Source organism: Macaca fascicularis, chromosome 1 (assembly GCF_037993035.2).
Source record: "Macaca fascicularis isolate 582-1 chromosome 1, T2T-MFA8v1.1".
Taxonomy (NCBI): domain Eukaryota; kingdom Metazoa; phylum Chordata; class Mammalia; order Primates; family Cercopithecidae; genus Macaca; species Macaca fascicularis.
Window position 1 is genome coordinate 63261863 of NC_088375.1, and position 10617 is coordinate 63272479.

At 47.9% G+C, this 10617-nt stretch overlaps 1 protein-coding gene across 14 annotated transcripts in view; it reads right to left on the reverse strand.

Annotated features, from left to right (window-relative positions):
• Positions 1 to 10617, reverse strand: part of LEMD1 (LEM domain containing 1) — an 82874-nt gene that overhangs the window by 43962 nt on the left and 28295 nt on the right. The window lies entirely within an intron of this gene.

The window sequence follows — 10617 nt, forward strand, 5'->3', positions numbered from 1 at the left end:
TGTGCTATCCTGAAATATTTGGTTTAATTGTTTGCAGCACACCATCTCCCTCAGTTTTATCTGTGCAGTCCTGAGCATTAGCTTGTTTTTTGTTTTTCACTCTCCCCATGGCTGCAAAGATATTTTATTCCATTTCTTGAGGGAAGCAAGTTTTAATTGCCAATTGACTACGTATTCAACATGATAAGGTATCTAAACCCTGAGAGCTTCCTCCTTTCATTAAAATGTAGATCCAATTTCTCTTCCCTTAATGCCACATGCTGTTATTAAACTGAAATAACGGAAATAGTAAAAGCCAGATGTCACTTCAGTCTCAGGTTTGACGTGGGGCACAATTTCCTCTCCTCAAATTTAATCTTCGAGTTATTTACTAACCCCATTCTTTGGAAGAATGCACAATTTAAATGTAAATGCAATTTACATAGGGGAGAAGATAGTAGATTTGCAGTTTCAATTGCCAATACCATTTGCAAAAGGAGAAATCAACTAAAGCAAAGATCAGCAGCTGTCAGTCTAAAGCCCGCATCACTCACCATTCTCAGATAACTTTCCTCCTGAAGCCACCTGCCTCTGAGCCTCCACTATGCAGGCAAAAGGAAGTGGAAAGCGGAGGCATTTCCCCAGACATTTCAGGCCGAATTTACTACTGACTGCAGGGAAAAGGGAGAAGTTTGGGTTTCACTGAGCTGATCTGGTTGGCATCATTGTTGAAATCATTAGCTGATCAATTTCTTTCAAAAATTATTTATTGATCATCTCCTGTGGGATAGGGGTTATGCTTGGCCTAAATCAAGGAGAGGTAGAGGAGAATACAAAGATGCAAAAGCTATAGCCCCTCTTTCAAGGAGCTCACAGTTTCCTTAAAGAGAAAAGGAAACAAATAGCTACAAAAAATAAGATAAAGTGTTAAAGGAATGCTGCAGGAGCCCAGAATCTGAACCGTAAGGGTCCAAAGGTACGTTGAAGCTGAGACTTCCAGGACGAGCAACAGTTTTCCCTATAAACAAGGGGCTGGGGACAGACATTCTAGGACGTGGTAAGCGAGATGAGAAATGAGCCAGGTTGAATAGGTGGATCCTTCCAATTTGTTAAGGATCTGGTGTGCCATGCTAAGGGCTCTGCCTTCACCTCTGGGCACACGTAGAGGTTTATAAGTAGCTCGTATAATTACACCTAGTTTGATATTGAGTGGAGGATGAATTGGTAAGGAACAGTCTGGAGGCTACGGGACTCCTTGGAGGTTACTACAACAGTCTAGAAAAGAGATGATGCCATTTGGGGGAGGACTAGAGAGGAAGATACACGATTCATGAATGATTTAGAAGGCAGAATAGCCACAACAGGATGGCTGATTATGTGTTTCCTCTTCACTTCACTTGCATAGGCACCATCTCAGTACAAATCTTTTGTCTCAGGCATGAGCTTGCTTACATAAGGAACCATATGGAGTTTGGTCTACACAGCACTGACACTTTAAAAATTATTCTGCACTTGTCTAGTCAACCCTTGATTATCCACACTACTTGAAGGCAGCAGCAATGCAGATAATCCGTAACTCTCTTCTGTTTGGCTTCGGAATTAATTACACCTTTTAGAGCAAATTTGCTTTCCTAATTAATCTTTCCTAGGCTAATATTAAAATTAACTAATATTCTCTGAGCCCACGCCAGCTGGGCAGGGGAAGAGGGGAGGTGGGGAGGGGGAGGACGGGGAAGTGGCTCAGGCTTAAGCTGAGCAGCAGGAGGATGCCAACGCCACATTAAAATTCACCATGGATCATCCGCAGAGCTCGTGAGCCGGGTCTAGCTCGTTGAGAGGTGGCTGTATAATTAAAGACTCAAACCCCTTGGGAGTTCAGTTACTGAGCACCTACTACATGCCAGGCACCCTGCAAGGCTACAGATGAGGAAACGAGTAAGGCCCAGTAGACTCGATTCTCAAGGAGCTGCTGGTGTAATGGGGTAAATTAAAGAGTAAATAGAACCTTTACTCAAATGCACTGAAGGTTCTGGCAGAAGCATCTTCCCTTCAAAAGCATGAGGCATGAACAATGTTGATGGAGGGAAAAAAACCAACAAGTGTGTATAACAAAGGGGAAAACGCTGCCTAATTGCCATTCTATAAACATAATAGCAAAAATGCTTTTAATAAAATGAGTGCATATAATTTCTCCTTTCCATAATCCAAATTAATAAATTCTTTTAATCTGGAGCAAGACGTGATTTTTCCTAGCAATTTTTGGAACTATGATACTCCAGTCCCAAGGTCTCCTCCGTAGTGCCTGGAGCTGCCATGGAGGGGTGGGGGACACTGAGCAGCTCCACTCCAGGGGAGCCAGAACGACTCCACCCTAACCTGCTTTACACACTGGACTCCCATGAAGAGTACACTTAAAGGAACACTTCCCCTGCTATACAAAGTTAGGAAGGTATCCATCTGCCCTATTTTCTGAGCTGCTGCTTAAAACCTAAATGGTCCTAGCCTCCTGTCCTGTCATGAAGGCAAATCAGACCTTTGATGCCGGTAAATCAAGAGCTTGGGGGCCCCTTTCCTGGTATCCTGTAAGTCCTGCATACAGAGATTTATGATACATAAACCACATGCAAGAAATTTTGGACAACCCACAGGGATAGATAAACATATAAGATGCAGTTCTTCAAATGGATTACATTCTAGATGGAGAAACCAACCAGAAACACACATGGGCAAAGGTAAGAAGTGAAAGTTCATAATCAAATACCAATACAGTGGTGGCCATAAATGCCGAAGAAGGTCAGAAACAGGGAAAAATCTCCCCTGGTTGGGGGTGGTGGTGTTCAGGGAAAGCTTCCTGGAGGAGGTAGAACTCCGAGTGGGACCTAAAGAACAGGTAAGGTCTGGATTGGCAGGAAGCAGAAGGATGGGCATTGTAGGCAAAGGCATATCATGAACAAGGCTTGGGGGTAGAAGTGGGGATGAGACCAGGCTGGCTTCAGCAAAGGATGCGTTTTAGCTAAGTGGATGGATATGGTGGAACTAGCTTGCAGACAGCTCCAGGATTTCCCTGAGGGTGTTTAGGCCCACAGATCCCTTCAGGTTCCAGGATCCTTCAGGTCTGGGGCCCTCTGCAGCTGACGATGGGTTGCCACCCTGGAGGCCTCTGAAGGAGGGTGTTCAGGGCTGTCAAGAAGAATAATCTAGCAAGGCAGGGCAGGATGGGAGAAAGAAGGCAGGGAGGGAGACCAAGTGGGTCCCTCACCCCAGTCTCTGTGAATAATGAACAGTAGTGGAGGAGATGCTGGGAGGCTTTCGATTACCAGAGTCACTAACCAGGAGCTCAGGAAGCCCCAGGGGACCTTGAGAGGCAATTTCAGAGTGGTTAGGAGAACAGGCTCCAGGGTCATACTGCCTCTGGTTGTATTCTGGATTTTTGTATCACTGCCTCTATTTGTGTCACTTACTAGCTGGACCCTGGCTTTCACATCTGTGAAATGGAAATATAGTCATAACACTACATTCCTTCCAGAATTTTTAAGGACTGAGTTAACACATCTCAGGAGCTAAAAACACTGTTTTCTATAAGTGCTCACAGTAAGTGCTCACAAGTGTGAACTGTGAGTAAGGTTCCAGTATGACAAAATGGCTCTGGGGTCCTGCACTGGGATTCTTGCTAACAAGGGGACATCACTCATGATTGGGGCATCTTCCCATCTCATTTGATACCATAGCTCACCCCTTTACCTGGAAACTCAGGGAAACTGAAAGCAGCTTCTCATAATAAAGGCCAGTCGGGATCTGCTTTTTCTCAAAAGAACATTTGAGAGAGAGAGACAGAGACAGAGAGAGAGAGAGAGACAGAGTGCACACTCAAGGGAATGGGTTTCCACTGCAGTACACATGGTAAGAAGCAATGTCATGAAAGAGGAGACCACACAAACCAACATGGCAAGGACATTGTGGGACATCCATTCCTGTCCTTAAAATCCAGGAGCGTATAATTCCCATGGCTTAAAGGAGACTCTGTACCAGCAGGGATCTGAAGACAGTCACAGAAAGATAATAAAAGTGGAAGCAAAAGAAGACAGAAAAAGTAGCAGCATAAAATGGAGAAGGAATGAGGCTGAGATGGAAACCCTCATGGCCGATACATAGACTGTACCTACAGGAGGCTCTCCAAATTGACAAGGCCTTCTAGCAGCCATACAGTTGTCTAGTCAATTCCATACTCATGAAATGGAAACAAACAACTGTCCCAGAGCATTGTAACAGTTCCTGGTACTAACGAGAAGTGTGGATGCTTCCTGAGGATCCCGAGTGTGGAAGGCAATTGGGTGACTGGCAATGGGTGAGGCTGGAAGACTGGCAGAGGGCCAGACAGCCAAGGGCCTAGGAAGCAGGATAAGGAGCTCTTAGGCTTTATCTTAAGGACAGTGGGAGCCATTGAAGGTTTTATGGTGGTTTTTTGTTTCCATAATTTTAAAACATTTAAAACAAACATAAGTCAATTACAAGCAAGTAAAGTCAAAGCATAATGAAACCCACATATATTCCTCACCCTGCTTCAACTGTTGTCAACATTTTGCCAATCCTGTTACCAAAAGCTTGGAGCTGGGGAGTGATGCCATGACAGTTATCTTTGAGAAAGAGCCCTCGAGGTGCTATGGAGGGGATGAGAGGAAGGGTGCAGGACTGGGTACAGGAGTATCGTTAGGTTGCAGCAAACCATTCCTTCATTCATTCAACAAATATTTCCTGAACCCTACCACATGCCTTGCACTATTCTTAGTGCTGTGAATACAAGGTTAAATAAAGCAAATGAGGTTCCTGCCCTCCTGGAGCTTATGTCCTAGGAGGGAAAAGCAGACAAACAAGCAAATGGAGTGAACAAGAACCTTTCAGAATGTGATAACGAGACAGACTGATGTGACAGGGAAGGGCTTGGGAGGAAAGCACTTTGATTTAGACTAGCTAGTCAGGGAGGACCATGTGTGTGTTCCTGGAATGGCAAGAAAGTCAGGGAGGCTGGCATAGCATGAGAGAGAGGGTGGTAGACTGGAGAGCAAGGTGAGAAAAGATGCTGGCTTGGACTAAGTAACTAGGTGGGGATGAAGAGAAATAGATTTGAGGGAGATTTAGGAGGGAGAGCCAACAGGATTTGAGAATTTGGTGACCGATTGAGAATGGGGTGGAGAGTGGAGAGTGTCAGGAATGAGTCAGATTTCTGGCTTGAATATCTCAGTAGACAGAGGTGCCCTTCCCTGAGACAGGGAAGAGAGGTCATGGGAAAAGTCCAGATCTCCACATGGCTCCCTCAGAGCCTTTCAAAGTGAGGGCCTGGCAACGGGAAGCCACTTCCACCACCAGCCCCAGTCAAGTAACCAGCTATCCATGCAGCTTCTGGATCAGACAGTTGCCTCAGGCAATTCCAAGTGATCATCACCACCATCCCCTACCCTCCACAGGTGGCCCCAACCCACCTCCACCTCCAATGACCTAGAGAGTATGGAAGGACACTTCTGGTCCAGTTTAATTTGCTTGGGCAGCGGAGGAGATGAAGGAGATGCTGCAACTATTTTAACACAGCCTTGTGGGGAGGGTGGGTACGTTGAACTGAACCAGAGGAATATGATATCCATGCTGGTGGTGTTTCAAAGACTGACCTTATCCTGATGGTAGGGGTCCTCTGAAGCCCTGTCAATGTCTCAGGACCTTTTGTGGCTTGGCTCATTTCGATGCTGCATTGTGTCAGGCAGATATGAGGGCTGAGATTTAAAAGGATCAGGATTTTGCTGGGAGGCAATATGCAGGTCTGGGCTAGAGGGAAATCTGGAATTAGAACAACCATTATGCCCTCACACTGTGACTTTTGCATGGTGGACAGATTTATTAGAAGAGGCATAAAAGGTGGCCTGTGGAGATAGCTGGGGTGGGGGGAGGAAGAGACCCCCAAATGCAATCTAAACCAGAGATCACAATGGCTAGCGCAGGTCTCTGTTTCTGGAAATGACTCCTCTACTCTCCTTAGCATGCTTTTTAGCTATTATCTGTCCTTGCCGCACCTTGCCCGAGAAGGGCATTTTTCTTGGCTGCCTATTTTGATGTTGGGGGGTGGGGGAAGCAGGGACAGGCATTTGGGGTCATTGTCTGGGAATGAATCCTGGACAGCAGGAGGCTGCTGCTCTCACTCCTCATCCCCATCATCTGTCACCCAGCGAGGGCAGCCGGCAGCCAGGCCGAGGACTGCCTAATGAAGACAGAGAGGTGGCTCCGGCTGTGCACAGGTGCCGCTTCCCCATTAACAGAGGTGACATTCCGAAACACTACTCATTACAGAGCAGACATTGGACAGGGCTGGGACACATATTAATGGCAACAGGGCCAGCCAGCGTCTGTCTCAAATCCCACTGCCCCTGAGAGAGCAATCGAGAGAGCGAGAAAGAACCATCCTGAGTGTCAAACCAGCAGGCTCCTCACTTTGCAGAGAAAAATGAATTCTTGCCACATAGAAGGCCAAGTCATTCTCTCTGCTGCTTGCACACCCAAGGGTCCTCAGCTTCAGGCCCGCCCAAATGTGGACCAGCTCCCGTAGAAGCCCCCAGCTCCTTCCCTCTTAGGAAGGGCTGTGCTGCAGACGGCTGGGCGGGAGGAGCATCCTCAAATCAGACCCGGATCTGAATGGAGCCCATGAAGTCTTGTTTTAGAGATGGGCATGGGCCCCAGTTGTAACTAGGAAGTATAGAGGGAGGCTATGGAGAACTTCCAGACGGAGGGTTGTCAGGGACGGGGTGGGAGAGTGGGGTAGGAGTAGACAACCAAAGTCAGAGGAGGTAAAAACAGGGCAGATCTCCCTCCTGGAATGGGATGCGTGCTTCCTATGATTCAGGAGAAAGCCGCTCATCACCGTGGAGAACCAGGAATGGCAGACCATGCGGACGCCAACAGTTTACGCAGCTCCTCAGCTAGGTGCAAAGTGGCCAAAGGAAGAGCCGGTCTTCCACATGCACACCTCCGCGCCCACATTGCCCCAGGAGCTTCCCACTCGGCCGAGGGACCCCCGAGGCAGCCGGCGAGGCGCACTGCGCACGCGCACTCAGGCCGCCGTGCCCGCCGCCCTCCCTCCGCAGCAGGGCGTCCCCGCCTCCGCACCGCTCAGTTTTAAACCCGCAGCAGACGGAACTCGACTTAAAAATAACTATTTTGACAGTTCAGATGTAAATATGTGAGTGACGCGTGGGGCTGTTTTTCCTTCACACTTCCCCTCACCCCTCGCTCCCTACCCCAGCCCAGTTCGGCTGAGGCTGAGATGATGGGAGAGCGCCGTCTGCAGGATGCTCCCCAAAATGCAGCAGGAGGAAGAGACTCGTCCTAGAGCGCCCAGCGAGCTTGGGGGTGGGGAAGAGGACCCCAGCTCACTTTCACCGCACACGTCACACGCCTTTTGGGGATAAGCAGATTTACACACTATTTATTGTTTATTACTTGAAAAAGGAGACGTTAGCCAACACACAAGTGAGCTAATTTAATCATTCCTGACCTCTCCACACCCTGTTTTCAGTTCAGTTTGATCTGTGGATATTGACCGAATGGCTACTTCGTACCCAACACCGTGCTAGATGCAGTGGAACATGTGACACGTGCAACACGCACACTTGCGATTCCTAATTTTTTCAACGAACCTTTCAGTTAACTCATATTGAACACCTGCTTTGTGCCAGGCTGGGAGCTAGGTGAGCACCTGAGCACAGGCTGTCTGACTTGACCCCTGCAAAAACTTGTGGCTATTATTATCTACATTTTCCATATGAAAAACAGAAGTCTAGGGAGACTGAGTGACTTCTGTAGGCTGCCACAGATAGTAAAGACAACAAGTCTTGTGCTCTTCCCTCCATAGCCAATTGAGTGGAAGGGTGGTGGAGGCAGAGTTCCACCCACTCTACAAGTAGGGGAAACTGAGGTCCAGACAGAAAAAGCTGCATGTCTGTCTGGTCACCAAAACACATATTAGCTGGGGCAAAGCCGGGACAACAACACAGAAGCTTTTTTTTTTTTTTTTTTTTGAGACTGAGTCTCGCTCTATTGCCAGGCTGGAGTGCAGTGGTGTGATCTTGGCTCACTGTAACCTCCGCCTCCCGGGTTCAAGCGATTCTCCTGCCTCAGCCTCCAGAGTAGCTGGGACTACAACTGCGCGTCAAGCCCAGCTAATTTTTGTATTTTTGGTAGAGATGGGGTTTCACCATGTTGGTCAGGATGGTCTTCATCTCTTGACCTCATGGTCCACCCACCTCAGCCTCCCAAAGTGCTGGAATTACAGGTGTAAGCCACCATGCCTGGCCAACACAGAAGCTTTAGGATTGCCAGCCTTCCCAATCTTCTGGCCCCAGGCAATGTGGTGGGGCGTGACAGACCCCATGTGATGTCTTTGAGGTTCTCACTGCCTCTTTGGAAGAAGGGTAGGGAAAAGGTAGCAGGAGAAGAGTTAGAGAAAGGAAGAGGAAGAGAAAAGGAGGGAGGAAGGCTGAAGAGTGGACAAGCATAAGTGTGTGTAGACATGCATGGCCTGGCCAGGTAGGGCAATGAGATGGGGAAGTTCAGAGAGCCCCCAGCCACTCATCCTTTCTGTGCTCCCGGTCTCCCACCGGGTGGGGCCTCGCCCTCCTTGGCCAGGTGTGCACTGCTCTCACGCTCTTTCCCCTCATCCTAACAAAACCTGCTCCAAGAGGAAATCTGAGGTAATCACTGATGCTTTGGGACAAGTGCCTGAAAACTGACCAGTGTTTGCTTCCCTTCTGGATTACAAACCCCAAGGGATCAAAACCTGAAGTCAAAGAGAGGAAGCACTCATGAAATTTCAGATGTCAGACTTTGGAGAGGAGAGGAATTTGGGAACAATATGTCTCACCTGTGACAGAAGAGGCTTCCTATCATACCTGCTGGCAGAGTCATTACTAACTGTGTCCGTGCATACATACAGCCATGGGCAGAAGTCTGTAGATGCCAGCAAAGAAGAGAGAAGGGTCCCTGGGAAATTCCACCTCGGCCAGGCACAGTGGCTCTTGCCTGTTATTCGAGCACTTTGGAAAGCCAAGGAAGGAGGAGAGCTTCAACTTAGAAGTTCGAGACCAGCCTGGGCAACATAGTGAGACCCTGCCTCTACCAAAAACTACAAATAACTAGCTGGGCATAGTGGTGCGTGCTTGTAGTCCCAGCTGCTCAGGAAGCTGAGGTGAGAAGATCGCTTGAGCCTGGGAGGTTGAGGCTGCAGTGAGCCATGATTGTGCCACTGCACTCCAGCCTGGGCCACAGAGCAAGACCCTGCCTCAAAAAATAAAAAAATTCCACCTCTTCTGTGATGCCTTCTCTGATTCTTCCCTACTCTACAGTTGTGTTCTCTCAGGCCTCTGAAGCCCAGGAGCACTTTGCTTGTACTTTAACTGAGACATTTTTGAGACTTGCCACATTGTTTTCTAAATTATTATTAAATTGGCTGGGCGTGGTGACTCACACCTGTAATCTCAGCACTTTGGGAGGCACTTTGAGATCACAAGGTCAGGTGTTCAAGACCAGCCTGACCAACATGGTAAAACCCCGTCTCTACTAAAAATACAAAAATTAGCCAGGCATGGTGGCACACACCTGTAATCCCAGCCACTCAGGGGGCTGAGGCAGGAGAATGACTTGAACCCAATAGGCAGAGGTTGCAGTGAGCCGAGGTTGCACCACTGCACTCCAGCCTGGGCAACAGAGCGAGACTCTGTCTCGGAGGGGAAAAAAAAAGAAATTGTGAGTTTCTCCAGGGTTGGAGCAATGTCTGACTTTCCTACATTTCTCCTTCAGCCCCTCCCGCAGAGCTTTGCATAGAGCCAGGACTCAATATTGATAGAATAGATTCAGTCAACAGCAGTGCACAGCATACATTTCCCCACACAAGAGGGTGAAGGCTGGGGTGCAGACAGCAGAGGGGCTGTGGCAGGTATCTCGGCGAATTCCTGAAGATGGAAAGGCTTAGGGTCATATCTGCCCCAGACCGCTTAACAAACACTTAGTGAGCGCTTTGTGCTATGCGTAATGGTGGCTGAGCCTGCAGAAGAGGCAGCCAGCCCTCTCAGGAGCAGTCATTCCACAGCTCTAAACAACAGCTGCGTATGTGATACTTGAATCTTGTCCTGCCCCAAATCACTTCTTGCCTTACAGGAGACTGGCTTTGGGGTTAGACTTGATGGCCTGATCTCTCTGCCCTCTCTCAGGGCTTCCTGCTTCAGAGATCGTTGGAATATCTGTTCCCCCAATCCAAGTGGAGTTATGACACAATAATTCTTTTTCAAACAGCTTTATGGATATATAATCACATACATGATATAATTCTTGTTCTTAATGTTATGCCATCTTACAGCATCTTTCTCTCTTTTATAAGTCTGAAAATTCTGTTAACACAGTCTTCAGTTCTGAGAAGCCCAACTAAGGATTCTTTCCTTCCTTCCTCCCTCCCTCCCTCCCTCCCTCCCTCCCTCCCTCTTTTCCTCCTTCCTTCCTTTCCTTTCTCTTTCTCTCTTTCTTTTTTTCTTTCTTTCTCTGTCTTTTTTTTTTTTCTTTTCTTTTGAGACAGGGTCTTGCTCTGTTGCCCAGGCTGGAATGCTGGCA